The sequence below is a fragment of the Bactrocera tryoni genome, unplaced genomic scaffold (genome assembly GCF_016617805.1).
Source record: "Bactrocera tryoni isolate S06 unplaced genomic scaffold, CSIRO_BtryS06_freeze2 scaffold_25, whole genome shotgun sequence".
Taxonomy (NCBI): Eukaryota; Metazoa; Arthropoda; class Insecta; order Diptera; family Tephritidae; genus Bactrocera; species Bactrocera tryoni.
In genome coordinates this window covers 257,243-282,489 of record NW_024395977.1, presented here as the reverse complement: position 1 = coordinate 282,489, position 25,247 = coordinate 257,243, and the positions used below count along the sequence as shown (strand labels likewise).

General features: G+C 35.5%; 2 pseudogenes; one reads left to right on the top strand and one right to left on the bottom strand.

The window, feature by feature from the left end:
- The window catches only part of LOC120780359, a 28,786-nt pseudogene extending 4,055 nt beyond the window's left edge, over positions 1-24,731 (bottom strand).
- LOC120781030 lies at positions 4,430-4,632 on the top strand (annotated as a pseudogene).
- Positions 24,732-25,247: the final 516 nt, after the last annotated feature.

Here is a 25,247-nt window from a genome sequence, read left to right as displayed (position 1 = left end):
AATAATAGACTTCGAATTTTCTATATACCGTACGTAAGTATATTATATTTATGATATTTTTCTATTTGGAATTTGTAGTAATATGCGAAATCACATTCCCCATTTTTCAATATTTTTTGTGTTGAACACGAAAAGGAAAAGATGAAATTCAGAAAAAAATTCTTTGTAGGCAATTACAGAATTATTTTAATAATGATAATTAGTTTGTGTTGAAAATGAAACGCTTTACAAAAATGTCGATGCAGTGGGTTCCAAAAATAACACTTTTCAAATCGCGGAAAACTGCTTTTAAATTTATTTCAAATTCATTGTTCAATTACGATTGCTAACGATCTTCTTAGGGTGTTGCCCCGTGACGTGAAATAAGAAATTTAGTGTTTAGTATAAGAAACTTTTGGAAAGGCACCAGATGGACTATTGTGGTGGTCTAAACATTACGAAAAAATTGGAAACTTAGATGCCAGGAAGAGGGAGGAATCACGCAACTTCCAAAACTGAGGTCAAAGCTATTATTCCCCATATTGGGAAGAAACCACAGTTCAATTTAAGAGAAGTTAAAAAAATGTTTAAAAAGGGATTAAATATACAGTGTCGGACAAAACATATTGGACTGATGACTATTATTGCTTAAAACTTGACGTATACTCCAAATTACAATTTTAGATATAAAAAAAAGTACTTAAATATAAAGGGATATTGTTTATTTAGTGAAACCATGAAAAACCTTGTAAATTTTTTTAATATTTTACATTTTATACGAAAAAAATTACAAGTACCCAATATTCACCGCGACAAAACATATTGGACTAGTCGCAGTTTTTCGTGATAACTGTCGAAAATCCCGTTATTTTCTGACGATTTTGCATTCTTTGGGCAAATTAAACAACGACATAAAAATTCAACATCATTTTAGTTGTACCAAGTATCTTCACATAAAAGGTTGTGACGCGATAAAAATTTTACTTTCTTCGAAGAAATTAATAACAAAAAGTGGCCATGGCTGGAAATAAACATTCAATTCAAATAAAATAATTAATTATTAAAGACTACAAGAATGGATTATCACAAAAAAACATTTTTAACAAATTTGATGTGAATAAATCAACAGTGAGCTTTATTACAAAGAAATTTAGGGACAGTGGATCTGTGAAAACTTCCAATCGTGGAGGACGACCCAAAGATACAACACGATATGGCGATTCTAGAATACTTAGAGAACTAAAAAAGTTTCCTGATAAGTCGGCAGCGAGTGTGGTTAAAGCCTTAAATTTGAAAGTTAGCAGCCGTACAGTGCAAAGAAGAGCGTGTGCAGGTGGGCTGACAAGTTATAGGGCAGCTAAAAAACCTTTTATATCAAAAAAATCGAATAAAACGATTACAATTTGCTCAGGAACACATAAACTGGTCAGTGAAACGATGGAAAACAATACTTTTCTCAGATGAATCAAAATTTAATATGAAATATTCAAACGGAATGAGAAGAGTTCGCCGACCAAAAATAAGAGGTTGGATCCCCGATACTGCCAAAGGCACGGTTAAGCATGGAGGAGGTGGCATTATGGTATGGGGATGTTTTTCCGGGTTTGGTATTGGACCTCTTCAGCGAATCAATGGTATTATGGATCGATTCATGTACAAGGATATCCTTGAGAACGTGATGCTTCCCCATGCCGATTGGAATATGCCACTTTCATGGTCGTTTCAACACGACAAAGACCCAAAGCACACGTAGAAACTAGTGGGAAATTGGACCGTAGCTCAAAATATTAATGTCCTAAAGTGGCCAGCTCAATCGCCGGATCTCAATCCTATTGAGAATCTTTGGGAGATAATAAATAGAAGGATAGACAGAGAAGGAGTGAATGGAGATATAAACAAATTCTTCGAAGTTGCAAAACAAGCCTGGTTAAGCACTCCACAAGAAGTTATTAACAATCTAATAGCTTCTATGCCAAATAGATGCAGAGAAGTAATTAAAAATAATAGTTATGCTACAAAATATTAAATAACAATAATTATTCCAATATGTTTTGTCGCACTGAATATTGAATATGTTTAATTTTTTTTGTATAAAATGGCATGGAGTCAAATAATTTCTACGGTTTTGTATGTTTTCATAAAATAAATAGTTATTCTTCATATACATATGAGTGATTTGTTTATATTTAAAATGATAATTGCGAGAATAGGGAACGATAATGTAATTCGTAAGTATGAGTCCAATATGTTTTGTCCGACACTGTATGTACCTGTATTTTCAGAAATTTGGTATCAAACGTAGCAGTACTGTAATCAAACTCCTACTTTCAAAAGCACATACTGAGAAAAAGGTGCAGGCAATGTCCGTGATTGGGGCAATGTAAAATTTACAGTTGAGTCAACTTTGGTATTATTCGAATCCTTGAGAGATGCTTAGCTAAGAGAAGGACAAACATTTAATCAATGAAGTGTTCAGCACTAGCAAAAAGTGCAAAATGTTTATGAATACTTCTCTGTTCATGTATTTGAAATTTTGAAGTGCTTCTTTGGAAACCTAAACGCCGTTTGAACGATAAAATTACATAAAGATGCTTAGATGTCTAATCATGATTGTTAACCATTTTGCAAGAATACTATTATCTGAAATATAAGAGCAGACTCTATACTCAATGGAAGCAAGAAAACTATATTATTATTTTAGATTGGCCTTTACAGTCACCAGACGGCAATCAAATAGGAACTTTTTAGACTTCTTTTTCTACTTCAATACAACTGAAGATCGCTTCCTGTGAAATAAGCTGAAAATTTAGTTGCAAGTTGTCATCAACGATGTCTATAATTACAACATTTTCCCCATTAATGCTATCTACACTTAAAAAAAATTCCAGCTGTTGCCATTCGAAAAGATAGCACCATTTCATTAACTTTTAATCCGGAGAAGATTTCTCTCGCATATTTCTTTTAAAACTATTGCTTAAAAATAAATATTTATTTACACACATAACATAATTTGTTTTTTTTTTTTAAGTTATACTTCTTATACGAGTTCGGAAAAGGTTGCGATAGATTCAGGTTGCGCAACCTTGCTCAATATGAATCTACGCAACCTTACTCAATATGTATCTACGCAACCTTGTTTGTGAAGATGTTCGAGCAGCAAGCGAAGCGGTGACAATCGGCGATCGTTTGTTCGTTTCTTTCGGCACAGCTCGGCTTTTCTACCAACAACACAATGTTGCCATGCTTATGCTGTTGTTGTTTTTGTAGAACAATGTTTCAATTTTTGTTTGGTGACACATTCAATTAAAAACCAGAAAAAACGTAACTTCGGTTGCACCTAAGCTAAATACCCTTCACAGGTGCATTTCTGTTAGTAACTATCTGTTCAGTTTGTATGGAAGCTATATGCTATAGTTAACCGATCTGATCAATTTCTTCGGAGATTACATTGTTGTTTTAGAAAATAATATATACCAAATTTCGTGAATATATCTTGTCAAATGTGAAAGTTGTCCATACAAGAACTTGATTCCGATCGTTCAGTTTGTATGGCAGCTATATGCTATAGTTAACGGATCTGAACAATTTCTTCGGAGATTACATTCTTGCCTTAGGAAATAACATATACCAAATTTCGTTAATATATCTTGTCAAATGTGAAAGTTGTACATACAAGAACTTCATTCCGATCGTTCAGTTTGTATGACAGCTATATGCTATAGTCAACCGATCTGAACAATTTCTTCGGAGTTTACATTGTTGCCTTAGAAAATAACACATACCAAATTCCGTGAATATATCTTGTCAAATGTGAAAATTTTCTATACAAGCATTTGATTCCGATCGTTCAGTTTGTATTGCAGCTATATGTTATAGTGGTCCGATATCGGCCGTTCCGACAAATGAGCAGCTTCTTGAAGAGAAAATGACGTTTGCAGAATTTCAAAACGATATCTTAAAAACTGAGGGACTAGTTCGTATATATACAGACAGACAGACGGACAGACAGACAGACAGACGGACATGGCTAAATCGACTCAGCTCAACATACTGATCGTTTATATATATACTTTATAGGGTCTCCGACGATTCCTTCTGGGTGTTACAAACTTCGTGACAAACTTAATATACCCTGTTCAGGGTATAATAAATTCTGTTGGGATTCGAACCTACATGCTCGTCGTAACTTTTGAAGCGCTTACCACCAACACCACCATTGACACTTGAATTGCGTTGTCCTAATTATGGTTTGGTTATGCATGAAAGAAATATACAATGGATCGCCGATTGTTACCTCTTTCCTTGCTGCTGCTGCGCATATGTATGTTTGTATGCTTGTGCATTATTGAAGTTATGCTTCTTTTTTTTCGTTTGTCTTTCATTTCTGCGAATTCTCAACTATTTTGCGTATAGTTTGGTTGAAATACCCTGCGTTGGCCGTTGAAAAATTAAGGCTATACTTTACAGGATCATTTCTCTAGTTAGTATTCATTTGAATTTTTTGGAAATCGACCCGCGATGACGAGGTATATCGTTTTATCTGACAGCGTGAGGTTTATGAACTTCATTTCTAATATTGTGTTGTGGCATATTAGAAATGATGTTTCTTCGAAAATCGCTCGCTTACAACGGATAAAACGACTTCTGAGTGGTGATTTTAATGAATAAATTCCAAGGTTTTACGCAACAATAATGCGGTCAATAAGTACAGTACGCTTATGCGCTTTATTTTTCTTTCGTTTGTCTTTCATTTTTGCGAATTCTCAACTATTTTATGTGACTTTATTTCTTTCGTCTCTCTTTTTTTTTGTGCGAATTCTCTGAATTTCTGAACGCTTTTGCTTACTAATAGAAATTAAATTTATCTCAGCAATATACCTAATATACATATACATAATATTGCTGTGATAAATTTAATTTCTATTAGTAAGAAAAATATTTATTAGTATAGTATTACGATGTTGAAATGCAAAAATTAAAGACTAAGTCCGTTGAGGTTCGAACCTGCGTTCACATTGTGACTTTTTATGTGCTTACCACCAACGCCACTATTGACACTTTCGTGGCGTTGTCTAAAGTATGGTTTGGTTATGCACGTAAGAAATATACGATGGTTCAAATAATTTTGTTTAAGTATAGAAATATGCTTTTGTAGAACATTTGCTTTCGCAAACATACAGACAAATGTGCAAACGACATAATATATGTATGATTGTTTCGCATTTTGCTTCTACGCCGATCAAATTTCTATACAAAAATCGACTGAAATGCATGAGAAAATAAAATGGACAACTAGGGCAAATAATTTTAAAAAAATTAATTGATAATTAAATATAAATGAAAATACATGTAAATTTACTTAAATTTATTAAAAAACTTATTTAAATTTATTAAGAAACTGCAAAAAAAATATAAAAGAAAATTCATTTTACTCTGGCCCAGTTTTGTGCGCAATACAAATGCAACGCCAATAATGAAAAAAAAAATTGACTTAACACCATCATATAAGATATAAAAATTATAATATGACAACCCAATTCGAAGAGTACAAAAGAGAGATGGCTACGCTGCATATTCCCTTCCGCAACGAAGAGACAGAACTACTTTCCGAGTCAAAATTCCTTCATTTAGACTTTGCTTTATAAAATGTGCATAATGAATTGAAATGTTCTAGTTTTCTTTCATACAAAATGATATGCATTTCTAAATATCACTAAGAAGTATAACTTCTTCCGCGCGTAGGTACTCTACGCACCTTTTTTTTTTTAAGCGAGAAATTTCTGCTAGCAGCATTAAGTTTTATAACCATGAAATTACTGCTTCTTTTCGATTTCTCTGATATTTGGAAGCTGATATATGTCGATGCCAATTTCGCAAACCTAATCTTCGCTGCTGACGAGTTTGGTTCTGGTGAATTTGCTTTAATTCGCAATTAAGCTTTTTATCTATCAGTAGTGAGTGGAAGATTTAAGCGCGAAAGAGAAGAGAAATGAAAAGTGTGAAATTAAAAACTAATTTATGGCAAATAAGTAATCTTATTTGCGGACTTACGAAAAGTGCTTGCTAGCAGAAGCTAGTATTGGTATGTACAGCAAATTTTAACATAATTATAATTTGTTCGAGGGATTTTAGATTTTAATGTTAGCATGACGCCATGGAGGGATGTTAAAGTGACAAAATCCTTGTTTGTAATTTTGAAGTCATAAATTGCAAACTTGAAATACTGAAATTAAAAATACTTAGTAAATACCGGAGTCTGTAGCATAAATATTAGTGAAACAAATTGGAGTAGCATAACTGATATAATAAATTTTACTGTTGATATTAAGCATTTGGAATTAATGAAATTTGCGAAACGCTAAGAAATAAATTAATAAAATTTCAGGGCTCTGTAACATCTAAAAACTTCTAAAATACATATGCACGATTACCTGTTAAATAATGGAAACGGATGCTGCTGCTTTTGTAGGTCCTCTAGGACATCAGTAAAACATATACTAGATGCATGCCCCCAATTTACCAATACAAGGCGAAGGATGTTTGGCACAGCTCTCCCATCGAAACTGCTAACTAATATAACACCGTCGAATATAAGTACTATATCTAACTTTCTTATAACATGTAATAATAAATAATAAAAAATTTAATATAAACTGTACAATTTATATATTAATGATAATATTTATGTATATCCGTTATTTAGACATAACATCCAATTATTACTATCATATTAAATTATAAAGACCAGCTATGGTCTCGAGCTAGTGCTGCTAATTTTGCTATTTTCTGTTATTTATATGCTTATAAATATGAATCTGAATCTGAATCTAAAATTCATATACATATATTTAGTATAAATCTCTTTCTAGAAACGAGTGGATTAGTGAAGGACATTTACACCATCGAATTGGAGGAGTTTTCGAAACACAATTCCTTTTTTATTTGCAAATTTTTGTAGATTCAGATTCATGTAAATATACAAGTAGATTCAGTATTGTTTTTGGTATACTTTTTGAATTATGTACTGTGAGCGTCAAAAATAAGTAAACAGCAGTTCTATCAATATTAAAGTATTTTTATCAACGCAGTGTTTAATTCAACAATAAAAAGTTGTATTACAGAATTCAAGGCTTATATTATAAGAGTTTAACTTAGTATAAATAATAAACAGTACAACAACCGTTGATTGTTTTTAATACTTATTTCGGGGAAGCGCCAAATATCCTTTGGAAACAGTTATTATTCAAGAGGTTAAGTGCAGTAAAACATATTTTTTTATATCATTATGTTTTTTTTTTGAGGTTAAGTTGCTAAAATATCAATATTTGTAATGGGTAAGCGAACGACCACTGAAACGGTTGAAAACTCATATTAGACTTGCATAAAAAAGATAAATCTTTGCGCGAAATTGGAGAAATAGTTGGAAGACACTATTGCACAATAAAAAAAATGATTGATACACATGGTACACATCACACTGTTGAAAATTTGTCACGGCCGAGACGACCAAAGCGCCTTACTGACACTGAAGCGCGATAAGTAGTACGGGAAGTAAAAACAAATCTAGCTTCAAACGCTGCTCAAATATCAAAAGATACAGCGGAGACATCGGGTAAACCAGTAAGTGCCAGTACAATCAGGATAACTTTGCCCAAAAGCGGTTTGCATGGACGAGCACCACGCCGAATGGCTTATACATAGAAGACGAATAACAGATGAACTTGGAATTTTCAAAAAAGTATACAAATCAGGCTGAAAATTTCTGGGAGAACATTTTTTATGCAGACGAAAGCAAATTCGAAATATTTGAATCGAAAAAGTCTCCCAAAATTTGGAGATCCAAAAATAAAGCCTTTACTGATAAGTGTGTTACCCACACCGTAAAACACGGTGGAGGATCGCTTATGGTCTGGGGCTGTATGGCAGCATCTGATGTTGCGAATTTAGTTTTTATTGAGCCCACGATTAACATATTGGATTATTTCAACATTTAAAAAAAAAAATGTTGCTCAAAGCATTGAAAAATTAAGCCTATCAGGAAACTGGATCTTTCAACAGAAGAACGATCCTAAACACAAGTCCAAATTTGTTAGTGAGTGGCTGTTATATCAAACACCAAAACTTTGGATAACCCTCCTCAGACCCCAGACATTAATAATATCAAGCATTTGTAGGAGCACCTTGACCGAAAAATCAGGCAGAAGGACATTTCAAGCAAGGACGACCTAAATGAGGCTTTGATTGAAGAATGGAGCAAAATCTCCCCAGAATTTACAAAAAAAAATTTGCAGAATACATGCCCAGAAGAGTAAGTGATGTCCAGAAGTCCAAAGGAAAGTAAACAAAATACTAGAATAAATATTAATTTAGTTTACGTACATAGATTTTAACTTTACAGAACTCTGTTTACTTTTTTTTGACGCGAAAAAATGAGAGAATTTTTAGTTTATGTGAATTATTTTTAGCTGTGTTTAGTTTTTGTTTATTATTTATACTAAGTTAAACTCTTATAATATAAGCCTTGAATTCTGTAATACAACTTTTTATTGTTGCAATAAAGACTGCGTTGTTATAAACACTTTAATATTGATAAAACTGCTGTTTACTTATTTTTGACGCTCACAGTATGTATCTTTATATTTTTAACTAGCCTAAAAATTAAAAACAATTAACTTGAACAATATGTAGGTTACAATTTTGATTTTAGTAAGTGATCAAAATTCCCGCTAGTGACATATTCGAGATGGTGAGTTGTTTGTTGATATCGACCATTTTGGTTCATATTTGTAAATTAATATCAATAGACATTGAAATTCTCCATTGCGTAAAGTTCTCATCGTTTCATGAATAAAACGTTTTGATTATAATTTTTAGCCAAAAGCACAGCTATAACCAGAAATGAGTACGTTGAAATGACCGGACACGGACTCCATTTTAGTAATATTTCCTTCAAATTCTCTCTGATAACCGACAAGGTTTTATCAAAATTTTCAAGATAATTATGAACCATTCATAATGACCGTTTTTTTTTAATTCTTATTGATTGTAGGTATTTTGAGACTGTGTCTTTGAGAACAATGTCTAAAATGATCATGTGGCTCAACTGAAATTAATACAAGGCGCATTCCAAAGTAAACAGGACTTTTTGAATCTAGCGCCTCTGGTGGTGCCATCTTTATGTCGACTACTGCGTTAGAATCTGTTATCTTTTTCGATTACTCAGTGAGAATTTCATGACATTTCAGTATGTTTATATTATCGGTGCAAAAATGAGCTTCGAACAAAGATCAAACATTAAACTTTGGTTTAAAATTGGTAAAACTTTTACCGAGACGTTTCAATTGATGGAACAAGTTTATGGCGATGATTGCCTATCCTGTAGCAGAGTGCACGAGTGTTTTCAACATTTTCAAAGTAGTCGTGAGGACATAAATGATGATCAACATGTGGGCCAATCAAGATCCGTGATAACCGGAAATTCCATCGAAACTGTGGGTGAATTCATCAAAAATCAGCCGAAATCATCATTGAATTTCATGGAACTGGAATTGACCATCTCCAAAACATCAACTTATCGCATTTTGACCGAACATTTTGGCTTACAAAAGGTGTGTGCACGGTTTGTTCCGCACAAATTGACTCACGACCAAAATTTGCTCAGAATCCAACATTCGAAGGACATCAATAAAGAGGTCAAAAAGGACAAAAACTTCCTTTACAATATTGTGACTGATGACAAAACGTGGTGTTTCCAATATGATCCCGAAACGAAACGCCAGAGTGCTGAATGGAAGGCACCGGACGAGCCGATACCCATAAAAACGCGCATGGAGAAGTCAAAAGTGAAGGCAATGCTGATTTGTTTTTATGATTCCAAGGGTATTGTCCGCAAAAAATTTGTTCCACCCGGCCAAAACGTTATTTCGGTATTCGGTTTTGAAGCGTTTGGTGCGCCGTATTCGACGTGTTCGGCCCGAATATCGCGAAGATGAAAGTTGGCGTTTGTTTCACGACAATGCGCCGTCTCATCGATCGATTATTTGACCAAAAATCACCTTTTAACCATTAACTACTCCCCGTATTCACCTGAGATGGCACCGTGCGACTTCTTTCTTTTCGGAAAAATGCATTTGCCCATGAACGAAAAGCGTTATGCAGACCTAGAGGCCATTCAAAAGAGTTACACCGGCATACTGGCGGCCATACCGGCCAACGAGCTAAAACACTTGTTCGACATGTTTTTGGACCGTGCAAAAAACTATATTGAAGGAGATAATTTTGAATAAAATAAATTGATTTAGCCAAATAAACCATTTGTTCTGTTTTTGTTCCTGTTTACTTTGGAACGCACCTTGTAGGATAATTGTCATTCATTCACAGCTGGCAAACATTGGCCCGAATTTCTTAGATCAATTAAAATATAATTCTGACTTCCAGTTTCTGATTCAAAGATTACATTTTAAACACACGTGTGTGGGTGAGGAATTTCACTGTAATTGTTTTTAATCCTTTTCTTAATTCTTATAGGAGTCACCACCAGAACTTCTTACCAGTAGCCATAACCATAAAACCAAGCCGGCAAGCTTAAAAAATTAGAGCTCAACTTGTGCGGTGATTAAAAAATGAAATACTTGGTGCCAACCGACGCAATACTAGTATATAAACACAGCCGGCGGCTGAAAATATTTCTGGCAACGAGCAGCAGTTTTGCCAGCCGGCAACAATTGTTGTTTACAACAAACAACAGTAATGAAAAACACTAAAATTACCAATTAAATTAGTGCAGCTTTTAGCTAGCCAAATGTACAAATAAGCTAACAAGCAGCTTTAACGGCGAATGTACTTCTTTCTTGAAGAAAATTATTTAAAGCGTCTTGACTGTAAAGGAATGAGCTACGAGATATAGATAAATGATCAGGATGACGAAACGAGTTGAAATCCGGGTGACTGTCTATCTGTCCGACCATCTGTTCGTGCAAGCAACAACTTGATTCTTGGTATTGCACATGGGCGTTATCTGCCTAAAATACTTCATTAAAAGAAATAATAGAAAAAACCATAAATAATAATTTAATTAATACAATTTAGTACAAGGAGTAGCGAGAACACCTGCTCTTTAAAATGTAGTTAAAGTGGGCGTGATCCCGCTCCTAAATGGTTTAATGTATCTTCCAAACCGCTAAATCTTATTTAGTAAACATTCTGTAAAATCGGTATAGTCGTATAATAACCACACTATTGATGTTGTGGTACTTTCCAACATAACTGTTATACGGGGAGTGGTATAACAGTTATGTTATCCCCGTAAAACTATAACTACCATTAAGGTTTCGCAAGAAAAACTGAACATGTAAAGGGTATTGTAGTTCGATGCAGCTGAAGTTATTATTTTTTACTTGTTATAATGAAAACAATGTATGTATGTATAGCCATAACTTTGTTAATATTATTACAGAAAACTTCGGTCATAGTGTTACTACTGTGTCAATTTTGGTATTTGAAGTAGTAGATTAACCCTTTCGATCCGAAAAGCCGTTGAAGTAAATAAAACACATTTCGCATAATAAATCGAGATGACAGGTATGGGAAAAACATATTTTCCGTTAAAAAACGAAATCAATGAATCAGGGGCGGGGGGAGGGGCTGGGACAAATATGTCCCGTCAGTATTTTTTGATGGGACATATTTATCCCGATCAGTACTTGATGCTCCCAAGGCTTACATATTATTTCAACTGGTTTTATATGAAAGCTAATTTTATTTGTAATCCAATAAACATTTTCGGTAAATAAAAGTAAAATACATATTTCATATTAGATTATAAAATAAAATTAATTTGAAATTAATGAAAATATTTGAAAATATATAGAAATAAAACGATAACAATAAATGTGTGCGTCGGATCCTGACTGGGACATTTTTAGCCCAACAAGAATACTGATGGGACACATATATCCCACAAACTTATAAATATCAATAATTACAAAAATACAATATAAAATTAGTACTCACCAACTTCACAATATGTCAAAAACACTAACACAACTATTTATTAAGGTTTCAGTCGATTTAAAAACAGTAAACTTACAAATATCAAAAAAATTCACTGCGAATTATGAAATACGCGTCCAACCATTCGTTCTATTTTGGCAAATGAACACGTGTTTCTTATTTAAAATACCACGAATGTAAACAAATACCGTTAAGAATAGTATAACCTACGAAAAGGGACTAATTTCAACTTTTTAACCACTTATTTTCTACGCTAGGTATCTTTGAAAATACAGCGGGACACATAGGACCCGTTCGGATCGAAAGGGTTAAAACTGTACAATGCTGAATGATACGCAGATATTTAACATCTCCGTACGAATGTGTTTTGATAGAATTTCACTGCTAACTGTTAATTTCAGTAATAAAACTACTATAATTGTACATTCTATATGTATGTAAAGAAGAAATAATATGAAAGCTTAGAAATTTAGGCACATAATTTCCATGTAAGTCTATGCCAGTACTAATACTACCGCATTTCTATGTATAACGAAGCATTTGTGATATTCGATATATGTACATAGAAACTTTCAGTCACTTCTCAAATTAAGGACGAAATGTCATATAAATCTTTGTAAGAATTCCAATTAAAATACTTAAGATGGAGTAACATCCAATGCTGGCAAACAGGCGGGCGAGCATCACTCTCAGCGTCATTAAAGAGCCGCATTTAAACCAGTGGTCGGCATTTCATAGCAAAATTTTGCAAACTAACTTCACACGTACGTTTACGCTCTGTCGTTCAGTCGTTGTCGAGCCAGCAACGAATTAACATCACGTAAGACTATAGCGCAAAACCAAATATGCCCTGCGAGAAATATTTTATGATTATAAATGCCTTTGCTGCCATGCAATGCCTTTTATGTTCCAAGTCTTTTAAAGATAATAGGGAATATATCCTTAAAAGACGTTTTGTTAATGTCATTATACTATTAATTATTTATAAAATTTGCTTAATTATACTCTCGCAACAATGTTGCTAGAGTATTATAGTTTTGTTCACATAACGGTTGTTTGTAAGTCCTAAAACTAAAAGAGTCAGATATAGGGTTATATATACCAAAGTGATCAGGGTGACGAGTAGAGTCGAAATCCGGATGTCTGTCTGTCCGTCCGTCCGTCTGTCCGTCCGTCCGTCTGTCCGTCCGTCCGTCCGTGCAAGCTGTAACTTGAGTAAAAATTGAGATATCATGATGAAACTTGGTACACGTATTCCTTGCCTCCTTAAGAAGGTTAAGTTCGAAGATGGACAAAATCGGCCAACTGCCACGCCCACAAAATGGCGGAAACCGAAAACCTATAAAGTGTCATAACTAAGCCATAAATAAAGATATTAAAATGAAATTTGGCACAAAGGATCACATTAAGGAGTGGCATATTTGGACGTAATTTTTTTGGGAAAGTGGGTGTGGCCCCGCCCCCTACTAAGTTTTTTGTACTTATCTCGGAAACTACTATAGCTATGTCAACCAAACTCTATAGAGTCGTTTCCTCCAGACATTTCTATATACGGTTCAAAAATGGAAAAAATCGGACAATAACCACGACCACCTCCCATACAAAGGTTATGTTGAAAATCAGTAAAAGTGCGTTAACCGACTAACAAAAAACGTCAGAAACACTAAATTTTACGGAAGAAATTGCAGAAGGAAGTTGCATCCAGGCTTTTTTTGAAAATTGAAAATGGGCGTGACCTCGCCCACTTATGGGCCAAAAACCATATCTAAGGAACTACTAGACCGATTTCAATGAAATTCGGTATATAATATTTTCTTAACACCCTGATGACATGTGCGAAATATGGGTGAAATCGGTTCACAACCACGCCTTCTTCCAATATAACGCTATTTTGAATTCCATCTGATGCCTTCTCTGTATAATATATAGTACATTAGGAACCAATGATGATAGCGGAATAAAACTTTACAAAAATACGGTATTTGAAAAATATGTAAATGACGTATAATGAAATCTCGATTATCACTTTATCATGCTAGAGTTTAAAATGTTCGGTGACACCCGAACTTAGCCCTTCCTTACTTGTTTTAATTCCAATTTCTCACTGGGCTACTTTTTTTCGTGCTCACCAACACAGTGACCGCCGCTTGGTGAAACGCTCGCTAGACTCTAACTTAAAAGGCTATCAAATAATCTTGCTACATTATTTCAGTACGGTCTGAGACATACTTTTGGTTGTGACAGTGAATTTCTGCATTCGCTATTTGTATACATAATGTGGCTATTTCTGCTGCCTCATCTTCTTTTGTTCTCGACTTTATTAAGAAATTGCATAATAAATTCCTGTCGAAAAGCGTAAAGTTATAACTAACAGTCACCACATTGCCACAAAGCGAAGATTTATAGGGATTTCAGAGCTGTTGACGTGCCTCTCGGCTAACTCTAACGAGTCGACGGACATATCCATATGCCCGCTGGGCTTGTAACATGAGTAGCGGCAAAATATGTGCGCGTTATGGAATTTTTCCCACAACCCAAGGCGTCGGAATAATCAATGCTATTTTACTTGTAGTGGTGTGAAATTATTTGGAGAATTACATTTGCTAGGTGTTTAAGTGAGGAAATGTATTAATACAAAATCAGTACAAGTGAGACAAAGTGTGCTTGTGGAAAATATATGTTAACATAAAATAAGCATAGTATACCAATGTGGCTTGTTAGATATCACAAAAAATTTATTCCGATATATAAAACAGCAATCTCAATATAAAAATAAGATTTGGCTCAGATATGCATATTAAAATAATATATTTTGTTTATATACTTGTGTGTGTATTTGTAAAATATTCTTCTCTTGAAGTACCAATGTTTCGAAAATTCCATCCCTTCCTTCCGAGTAAAAATTATAAGAAATTATAAGCCCTACCCTATAAGAAATACAGTATTTTTATTATCTTCGAAAAAAATTGTTGACATTAAAATAACTTGGTATGTTCCTATGCATACAAACATAAGAGGCTCGCAGTCGCAGTCGAACGCCTAACTTAATAGGTTAATATTCATATGAAAGGTTAAAAATCGGATATTCGAATAATCAGTTTTCAGGTTATTCAAATAATTTTAAGGACCCTACTATATGAACTGTACACACATTCATAATGATTTTTTAATATTTCAGTTCTACATGTCAATACATTAGGCTTGATTAATACTAGCTGACCCCGCAGCCGTTGCCTGTGTGAAATTATGTGTTTGGAAATGAAAAGAAAGTTTAACTTATATTGTGTTGAAAATCATTTATTTGTGATTTTTCTACTTGTACATTTTTTTCATTGTAACGCAGCTTGATAAACAACATTTTTTGGTTCCTGTTTTGGAATTCGTAGAATCAAGTATTCTGCCCCTTGTATTCTGCTGCGTGCACTCAAGGATTCGCAGTTACGATAATTTGGCCAATGTTCGGATAAACAACATTGATATCAAACCACCGGAAGTATCAAGGAATTGACCCATTTCCAACTCTTAGCGAATACGATGTAAAATGTCTTCAGCAATGTAATTTTTGTTCGTATTCCATAATTGACGCGGATTTGAAGAGTGGTATGTCGAAATGGTCATCGCGAAAAGTGTGCGAACTTCATTTGCATTCGAAGTAGCTATCGCATCGTCCGTCGCCGAGACGCCCTTTTTCTCCTTAATTGGCGTAGACACCGCTTACGCGATTATAGCCGAGTTAATAACAGCGCGCCAGTCGTTTCTTCTTTTCGCTACGTGGCGCCAATTGGATATTCCAAGCGAAGCCAGGTCCTTCTCCACTTGGTTCTTCCAACGTAGTGGAGGTCTTCCTCTTCCTCTGCTTCCCCCGGCGGGTACTGTGTCGAATACTTTCAGAGCTGGAGTGTTTCCATCCATCCGGACAACATGACCTAGCCAGCGTAGCCGCTGTCTTTTAATTCGCTGAACTATGTCAATGTCGTCGTATATCTCGTACAGCTCATCGTTCCATCGAATGCGATATTCGCCGTGGCTAATGCACAAAGGACCATAAATCTTTCGCAGAATTTTTCTCTCGAAAACTCGTAACGTCGACTCATCGGTTGCTGTCATCGCCCAAGCCTCTGCACCATATAGCAGGACGGGAATTATAAGCGACTTATAGAGTTTGGCTTTTGTTCGTCGAGAGAGGACTTTACTTTTCAATTGCCTACTCAGTCCGAAGAAGCACCTGTTGGCAAGAGCAATCCTGCGTTGGATTTCCAGGCTGACATTGTTGGTGGTGTTAATACTGGTTCCTAAATAGACGAAATTATTTACAACTTTAAAGTTATGACTGTCAACAGTGACGTGAGAGCCAAGTCGCGAGTGCGACGACTGTTTGTTTGAAGACAGTAGATATTTCGTTTTGCCCTCGTTCACTGCCAGACCCATTTTCTGTGCTTCCTTGTCCAACCTGGAGAAAGCAGAACTAACGGCGCGGGTGTTGAGGCCGATGATATCAATATCATCGGCATACGCCAGCAGCTGTACACTTTTATAGAAGATGGTACCTTCTCTTTTTAGTTCTGCGGCCCGAACTATTTTCTCCAGAAGCAGGTTGAAGAAGTCGCACGATAGGGTGTCGCCTTGTCTGAAACCTCATTTGGTATCGAACAGCTCGGAGAGGTTCTTCCCGATTCTGACGGAGCTTTTGGTGTTACTCAACGTCAGTTTACACAGCCGTATTAGTTTTGCGGGGATACTAAATTCGGACATCGCTGCATAAAGGCAGCTCCTTTTCGTGCTGTCGAAAGCAGCTTTGAAATCGACGAAGAGGTGGTGTGTGTCGATTCTCCTTTCACGGGTCTTTTCGAAGATTTGGCGCATGGTGAATATCTGGTCGGTTGTTGATTTTCCAGGTCTGAAGCCACACTGATAAAGCCCAATCAGTTGGTTGACGGTGGGCTTTAATCTGTCACACAATACGCTCGATAAAACCTTACATGCGATGTTAAGGAGGCTAATCCCACGGTAGTTGGCGCAGAATGTGGGGTCACTTTTTTTAAGGTGGGCATGCATTCGTCCGACTTTTTTTTTTACTAAGAAGCTGATGCATGCTCCTTACCAGTTCTTCGCCGCCGTGTTTGAGTAGCTCGGCCGGCAATCCATCGGCCCCCGTCGATTTGTTGTTCTTCAGGCGGGTAATTGCTATTCGAACTTCTTCATGGTCGGGCAATGGATTCGGGTTCGCCTTCTCCTGGCGGTGTGCATTCACCGCCATTCAGCAGGCTGGAGAAGCGTTCCCTCCATAATTTAAGTATGCTCTTGGCATCGGTCACTAGATCACCTTTGGGGGTTCTACAAGAGTATGCTCCGGTCTTGAAACCTTCTGTAAGCCGCCGCATTTTTTCATAAAATTTTCGAACATTACCCCTGTCGGCCAGCTTATCAAGCTCTTCGTACTCACGCATTTCAGCTTCTTTCTTTTTCTGTCTGCTAATGCGTCTCGCTTCCCTCTTCAACTCTCGGTATCTATCCCATCCCGCACGTGTTGTGGTCCATCGTAGCGATGCGAGGTAGGCAGCCTGTTTTCACTCCGCTGCGACACGGCACTCCTCGTCGTACCAACTGTTCTTTTGCACTTTCCGAAAACCAATGGCTTCGGTTGCAGCTGAACGTAAAGAATTTAAAATGCCGTCCCACAGTTCCCTTATACCGAGTTGTTGACGAGTGCTCTCAGAGAGCAGGAGTGCAAGCCGAGTAGAAAATCGTTCGGCCGTCTGTTGTGATTGCAACTTCTCGACGTCGAACCTTCCTTGTGTTTGTTGGCGTGCGTTTTTTGCTGCACAGAGGCGGGTGCGAATCTTGGCTGCAACAAGGTAGTGTTCCGAGTCGATGTTATGACCTCGGAGCGCACCCACATCTAAAACACTGGAGACGTGTCTTCCGTCTATCTCAACATGATCGATCTGGTTGGTAGTTTTTCGATCCGAAGACAGCCAGGTAACTTGATGAATCTTCTTATGCTAGTACTACAGATAAGCATATTTCGGGACCCGGCGAAGTCAATTAGTCTCAACCCATTTGGGGATGTTTCGTCGTGGAGGCTGAATTAACCGACCGTAGTACCAAAGATACCTTCTTTGGCCACCCTGGCGTTAAAATCGCCAATCACGATTTTGACATCGTGGCGGGGGCAGCTCTCACAAGCGCGCTCCAAGCGCTCATAGAAGGCATCTTTGGTCACATCGTCCTTTTTTTTCCATCAGGGCGTGGGCGCAAATCAGCGATATGTTAAAGAACCTCGCTTTGATGCGGATTGTGGCTAGACGTTCATTCACCGGAGTGAATGATAGTACTCGGCGAGGCGCCCAACAGTTGGAATACGTCCATGAATTGTAACAGTAAATATCCTACAAAGCGCTTTATCGACCGTATTGTTCAAGACCAATAACCGCCATGTTGCTTCCTTTATTGACGTACTTACAAATGCATTTTAACGATTTTACCAAACTGCAATACTCAACTTGATATGAGTTTTGAATGTAAATTAGACAATTGTGGTGAATATAGTCAATATGTAATGGTGAATATGCCAATGTATGTTGATGCCAAAAAGAACACCGACCGATATTAGCGCGACCTCTTCGTGGCATCGTAGCAAAGTTCAGTCTGTAATTGATCACTTTGTGTGAAATAATTTTTCTTTTCTTTGCCGGTTTGCACATAAAAGATCATAACCGATGATTTTGAAGTACGATTTAGTTGTGAAATGGGTTTCAGACACTAAGAAAATGTCTATATTGTTTGTATTTATGAATATTACAACAGAGCCTATGCTGGTTCCGCCATTTTGATCAAATCCAGAATCAAATATGAATGTCTGGAAGAAGTTAGAGAACAATATCTACAAGCAGCAGGAGTAAAAGTTAAATGTGACAACCATGAGTGACCAATATACTCTGTATACTTTCCTCCAAGATTTAACCTTAAAACAGACCAATACGTTGATATTTTTAGACAGTTTGGTTCAGTTTGGTAGGTGGGGACTTCAATGCAAAGCACCCTTGGTGGGGCTCTAGGATCATAAATCCAAAGGGCAGAGAACTCGAAAAATGTATTACCTAAATAAATTTTTCCATTTTATCAACAGGCACTCCAACATATTGGCCAAGCGACCCAAGAAAAAATCCGGATCTTCTCGATTTTGTGATATACTCTGGTTTACCCAGACATAAGTTAAACATTCAAGACAGTAATGAACTAAGTTCAGATCACTCGCCTTTAATTGTTTCATATAATGAAAATGTTTACCAAACTTCCTAAAAATATAAGATCCTTACCCCGAAAACCGATCTCAAATCCTTCCAATAGTGGATCGATAAACATATTGACCTTAACGTGCCCTTAGAAAATGGTGGTGAATTGGATTCAACCGTAGAATCATTTACAAACCTGGTTCATGAGGCCGCATATCTATCTAGCCCGATAAGAAACCAGCCGACTTTTACTGATCATTTACAGGTTCCTGCTGAAGGGTTGGGTCTTATTAAAGAAAAAAGAAGATTAAGAAAAGCCTGGCAGCTAAATAGATACCCAGCTGAAAAGAGAGCACTTAATAAAGCAACCAAGCTACTAAAATTAAAGCTATCCGAACTGAAGAATGAATCCTTCAGTTTGTTTATTAAAAACCTTGAACCCACTAAAAACAATGAGCACAGACTCTGGAAAGCTACCAAGTACCTTAAACGACCAACCAAACGAAACCCAACAGTTAGGGACTCAAATGGGGTATTTTGCAGGAGTGATGAAGCCAAAACAGAGGTCTTTGCTAAACACCTCAACCAAATTTTTCAACCTAATTTCTTAGGTACTAGTAGTGATGAAACAGATATACTAAACTTTTTAGAATCTCCATGTCAAATGGACCTCCCCATTAGCAAGGTATCAAATAGCAAAGTTGCTATGGAGGTATGTACGTAGATTAAATAATAGTAAAACACCCGGCTACGACTATATTGACAGCAAAGTTGTTAAAATTCTTCCGGAAAAAGCTATCGAGTTTCTCACATTAATATACAATGCTATTTTAAATATAAATCATTACCCCACGCAATGGATATGTGCTACTATGGTCATGGTCCCAAAACCAAATAAGCCTGAAAGTGCTAGTGCTTAAATCTTATTTAAGTGACAGACACTTTTATGTAAGGCACCGGGATGCTTCATCAGAAATCTACAGCATTAATGCAGGTATACTGTAGGGTAGTGTTTTGGGTCCAGTCCTGTACACAATATTTACATCAGATATGCCCACATTACGAGAAATAGAGGTAGCAACTTTTGCTGATGACACAGCGTTTACCGCTTCTAGTGGTACCCCTATAGAAGCTTCGTCTCTACTTCAAAACCAACTGAATATGCTGGAAGTTTGGCTCAACAAATGGAAAATAAAGGTTAACTCTGAAAAGTCTACACATATCACATTTGCATTAAGAAAAGAGAAATGTTCTGCTGTATTTTTAAATAATAAGCAGATTCCTACTAGGGACAAAGTTAAATATTTAGGGATGCATCTAGATCGACGTCTTACATGGAAAAGTCATATTCAGGCTAAACAGCAACATTTAAAAATCAAAACTAAACGCATGTACTGGTTGCTCGGTCGAAAGTCTCAACTTAGCATAGAAAATAAAATACGGCTCTACAAAGCTATTCTCAAACCCGTATGGACATACGGCATACAGCTTTGGGGTACTGCCAGTAAGTCCAATGTGGAGATTTTGCAACGTTATCAATCAAAAACATTGCGGTCACTTATTAACGCCCCATGGTTTGTTACCAATGAATCTATCCATATCGACCTAGGTATTCCCTTTATAAAAAATATAAAAATATAGTGCTAGATATCTTGCACGTCTCTCAAACCATATAAACCCAATTGCTGTTTGTCTGTTAGATACAACTTATGAAACTATACGGCTAAAACGTTCTCAAAGCTTAGATTTACCATTTCTCTATAACTTTCTTAGATTTAAGTCTGGCAAAAAAAAAAAAATGATTTTTTAATGGATGTATTTAATAACCTAAGTTAATTATATTTTACTTATGTATATGTAAAAAAAATAAAGTAATCCTTTATGTAGATTTGCTCAAGGACAAATCTTCCTCTGCCATTACCTACTAGATCTAATTTACTGAATATCTTAATGTAGATAGATTGTAAATAAAGTAAATAAAAAATAGTGAAAGAAAATAAAAAAATTTAAAAAATAAATTTTTATGAAAAAAAATTGCTTTTTGGAAATGTTCAAATTTCCGACTTTTCCTCACGAAGAGCATACGTTTTTTTTATTTCTAAACCTTTCCTGATTCACAGCAAGCAACCTCTGAAAATTTCATTAAGATTGATTCAGCCGTTCTCGAGCCTTAACGTTATTAACAGACACACATTCATTCGTTTGGATGGGAAAAAGAAAAGGGCATTTTTAGGGGTTTTCCAGCAATTATTAGATTGCTCATACGCCTTGTTTTACTCAACATAATTATGTTTATTTATTCTGTAGATTTTTGTTTCGCTTAAAAATAAATTAAAAATTGTTAAATTTAATGGGTATAAATATTTTAATTTAACTTAATATAAAAATTATTATTTTTAAAAATACAATTTCAAAGTTTTTATCCCAACTAAAGAGTAAATGCTGAAATTCACTGCTAACAATTACAATTTTAATTATTTAAAACAACATTTTGTTAATCGCCGACGATTAAAGTATTCTGTTATACCTTTTGAAGGAGCAAAGTTTAGTGAAAAGTTGACTAGAAGCATAATCTTTGATGAGTTGAAAAAAATGATGAAAACGATCATAAACCCTGCACTAATTTGATCATTCAGTTTATATGGCAGTTATATGCTATAACATTCCGATAACGGAATATGCTACGTATACTATATGCACCGTTAATTACATTGTAATATTTTCTTCCACTTACATGGGAAAATATAACTGCACAATTTTGCCTATTCGCCCTTTAATGTGATAACTGAACGACATATTCGCGGATACCAATGAGCGATACTCAAAAATATGCCCTCACTGACACTACTATTATTCTTCAGCGAGTCGGAGCTGAGCAGCCAATAGCAAATGCCATGCTTGATGACCGCTGCATCGACGAACCGGGCCAATTGCCGATATTGAAATGCAAACCAGTGTTGAGCAGTGGACCCACCGGTAAGGTGACAAACTCGACCTACATGTACTGCGAAGTGCCTGTGAAACCGAGAGAGAGAAAAAGCTATGATGAACAAAAGGAGAAGAAGTAGGTGCAGAATATATGAATGTAGAATGAATTGAGACGCGTACGTGCCCCTCTTCCCCTTAGTATACATTTAGAATTTTGCCGCAACGATTTTGTATGTGTATGTGTGACTGCTACGTGAAAAAGCATCGAACACGTGAATTTATAAATATTAATTGCATTAGTCATACAATAACCGAGCCTGGTAATCAGGAATAAAGGGATGTCCAACTTATTCCAGTGTGAGAGCGCTTCAAAATTAGCGTTTTTATAACATTTTCCTATACGGCCAGATTGGTCAAATTAATACTTTATTGGCATTTAAATTAAAATACCCAACATTTAGTACGAATAAAAATTACTATGTAGTGATTAATTAACATGTAGAGAAACTACTTTAATCTTTTAATGGTATGTTAATACAACTCACTTTTGACATTTCAATACCCAATAAAAGGATTTAAGCTTTTTAGCTCCCAATCAATGAATGGTTTTAACAATTTTCTATTGAAAATAATACTATGATGCTTGACATTACAAAATGTTTCGTTAAATGCATTTAAATTTCACAACTTCATTTAATTTTCGTTGTTTTGCATTTTTTATAAGAGGTCTTGAACGATGCAACAAATCCTTCCGTTTACATATTTTTTGGTAAGATTTCAATCTGGCCATCGCTCGTTTCCAATTGCTAAACGTCAAAACCTCCTGAACTCGATCAACTGTCAAAGTTCAGGAGGTTTTGACGTTTAGCAACCGGAGTTGGACATCTCTTTACCTCTGTAGTGTCGCTCTCTATGTTTTCAGCACATGAGAGCTTAAAAAATACATATTGATGTGGAAAGTAACCGTGACAAAAAAGGAAGACACGACAATATGATAAAAATAATAGTTACAGAAAAATAAAATTGAAATGGCACATATAATGTGAAAATAATGCAAAGCGGTAAATAGCAAAATTAAAGGAAAAACTGTTGATAAAAACAGAATGTGGAGCATCGAATAAAAAGCAAATGAACATAAGTAGACTAATCTTACGGAAAGTATTTGAACGTTAAACCAAAAATTCCAAAAATCTATATACATATATAAAATAAAGTTGTTGTTAGTTACACCATTTATAACACAAGAACGGCTGCACCGATTTGGCTGAAAATTGTTGGGAATGTAGCTTAGAACCAGGGTAAGGACATAGGATACCTTTAACTCTTTATGTCAAAATTTAATACAACTCATAAATACAAAATTTATGTTTCAAATAATAAGTATTTGTTGAAAATTCATGTTTGTAGAAATCAGTTGAATATATGCGTCCAATTTTAAACAGATTCTTCTTCAAAAATAATACATACAATTGCTAAGTATTTGTGATAGTAGAATAAAACTGCAACCAAATTCGCTGTGCAATGGATTATAACTGGCGCAGAATCAGTTGTTGAGTATGCATTATACAACATGCATACGAAAAGACTGATGTCATAACCTTTCCAGTCGACTTTTTGTCTTTCTACGCCTGACAACCGGTTCATCATGTGCAGTTCACTAGAATGACAGTCGATTGGACTTCAGTAGGAAATGATGGAGCTATGTTTATATTGTCACACAAAGACGCAAAAATTCGGTTTTATTACGATTAAAGAGCACTCCAAACACTTCTCAGAATCAGTTATTCGTTGTTTTTGTTGGATTATGAACGTGCGCGGCATTCACTTTGCACAGAGCCTCTTTACCATTGTCCTCGGTGCTAATTCGCTTGTTTCCAGCTTAGCAAATATCTTTTCAACGCTGGATTTCCCTGATCCCAAATTCAACGGTATTTTCCCCCCAAAAACAATGCTTTATTAACACACGAAATGCTTTACGATCAATTTTTTTGTAAACTAACACATGTTGATTCACAAAAATGATATATCTCTTTTACTAATAGTTATAATCCAACTAATAGAAATCATACAGATCAGTGGTTCCCAAACTTAATTTGTCTACCGCCCACTTTGAGAATAAATAATTTTTTAGCGCCCCCATTTTTCCATCTATTTAAAAACCACTTTAACTTCAAATTAATTATTGTGACCTATATATGTATATTAACGGAGAACGAAACGAAACTTTTACTATAACCAGCAACTTGAAACCTGAGCGCAGTAAGTAACATACAACGGTGCTTAGGTCTCAAGTTAACTCTTACGGGCTCCACCTGCCAATAAGAATGATTATTGAAACACAACTTTATAGTATTAAAACAGAGAATATTTTATTAAAAAAAAAGGTGCGTGGAGTCCTTACGCGCGGATGAAGTTATACTTCTTAGTGATATTCCAAGAAATGCATATTATTTTGTATGAAAGAAAACTAGAAAACTTAAATTCACATTTTATACATTTATTATAATTTATTATCTCCCCGAGTATGCCTTTGCCAACAAGTCGTCTTTTCGCGACGATACATACATACTTACGCATGTTTAAAGGCGAAGCTGCTACAGCGGCAAGAGGTGATAATCGGTGGCCATTACTTTACTTATGCCATAGAAATTCTATTGCTACGAATATGGAAATGATAACGAAATAATGCAAATATGCATTTTTCTAAAGGTCATTAATTTCTTTGAAGAAATGAAAGGAATGAATGATCCTGAGAAGTATAGTCTTAACTTTTCAACGGCCAACGCAGAGCATTTCGACCAAAAGGAATTCATTCATTAAAATCACCACTCAGAGGTCGTTTTATCCGTTGTAAGCGAACAATTTTCGAAGTAACATCATTTCTAATATGCCACAAGACAAAATTAGAAATGAACTTCTTAAACCTAAAGACTAACTACAGAAATAATCCAGTAAAGTATAGCCTTAATTTTTCAACGGCCAACGCAGGGTATTTCAATAAAAGGGCACATAAAATAGTTGAGAATTCGCAGAAATGAAAGACAAAGGAAAGAAAAAGGAGTATAACTTCAATAATGAACAAGCATACAAACA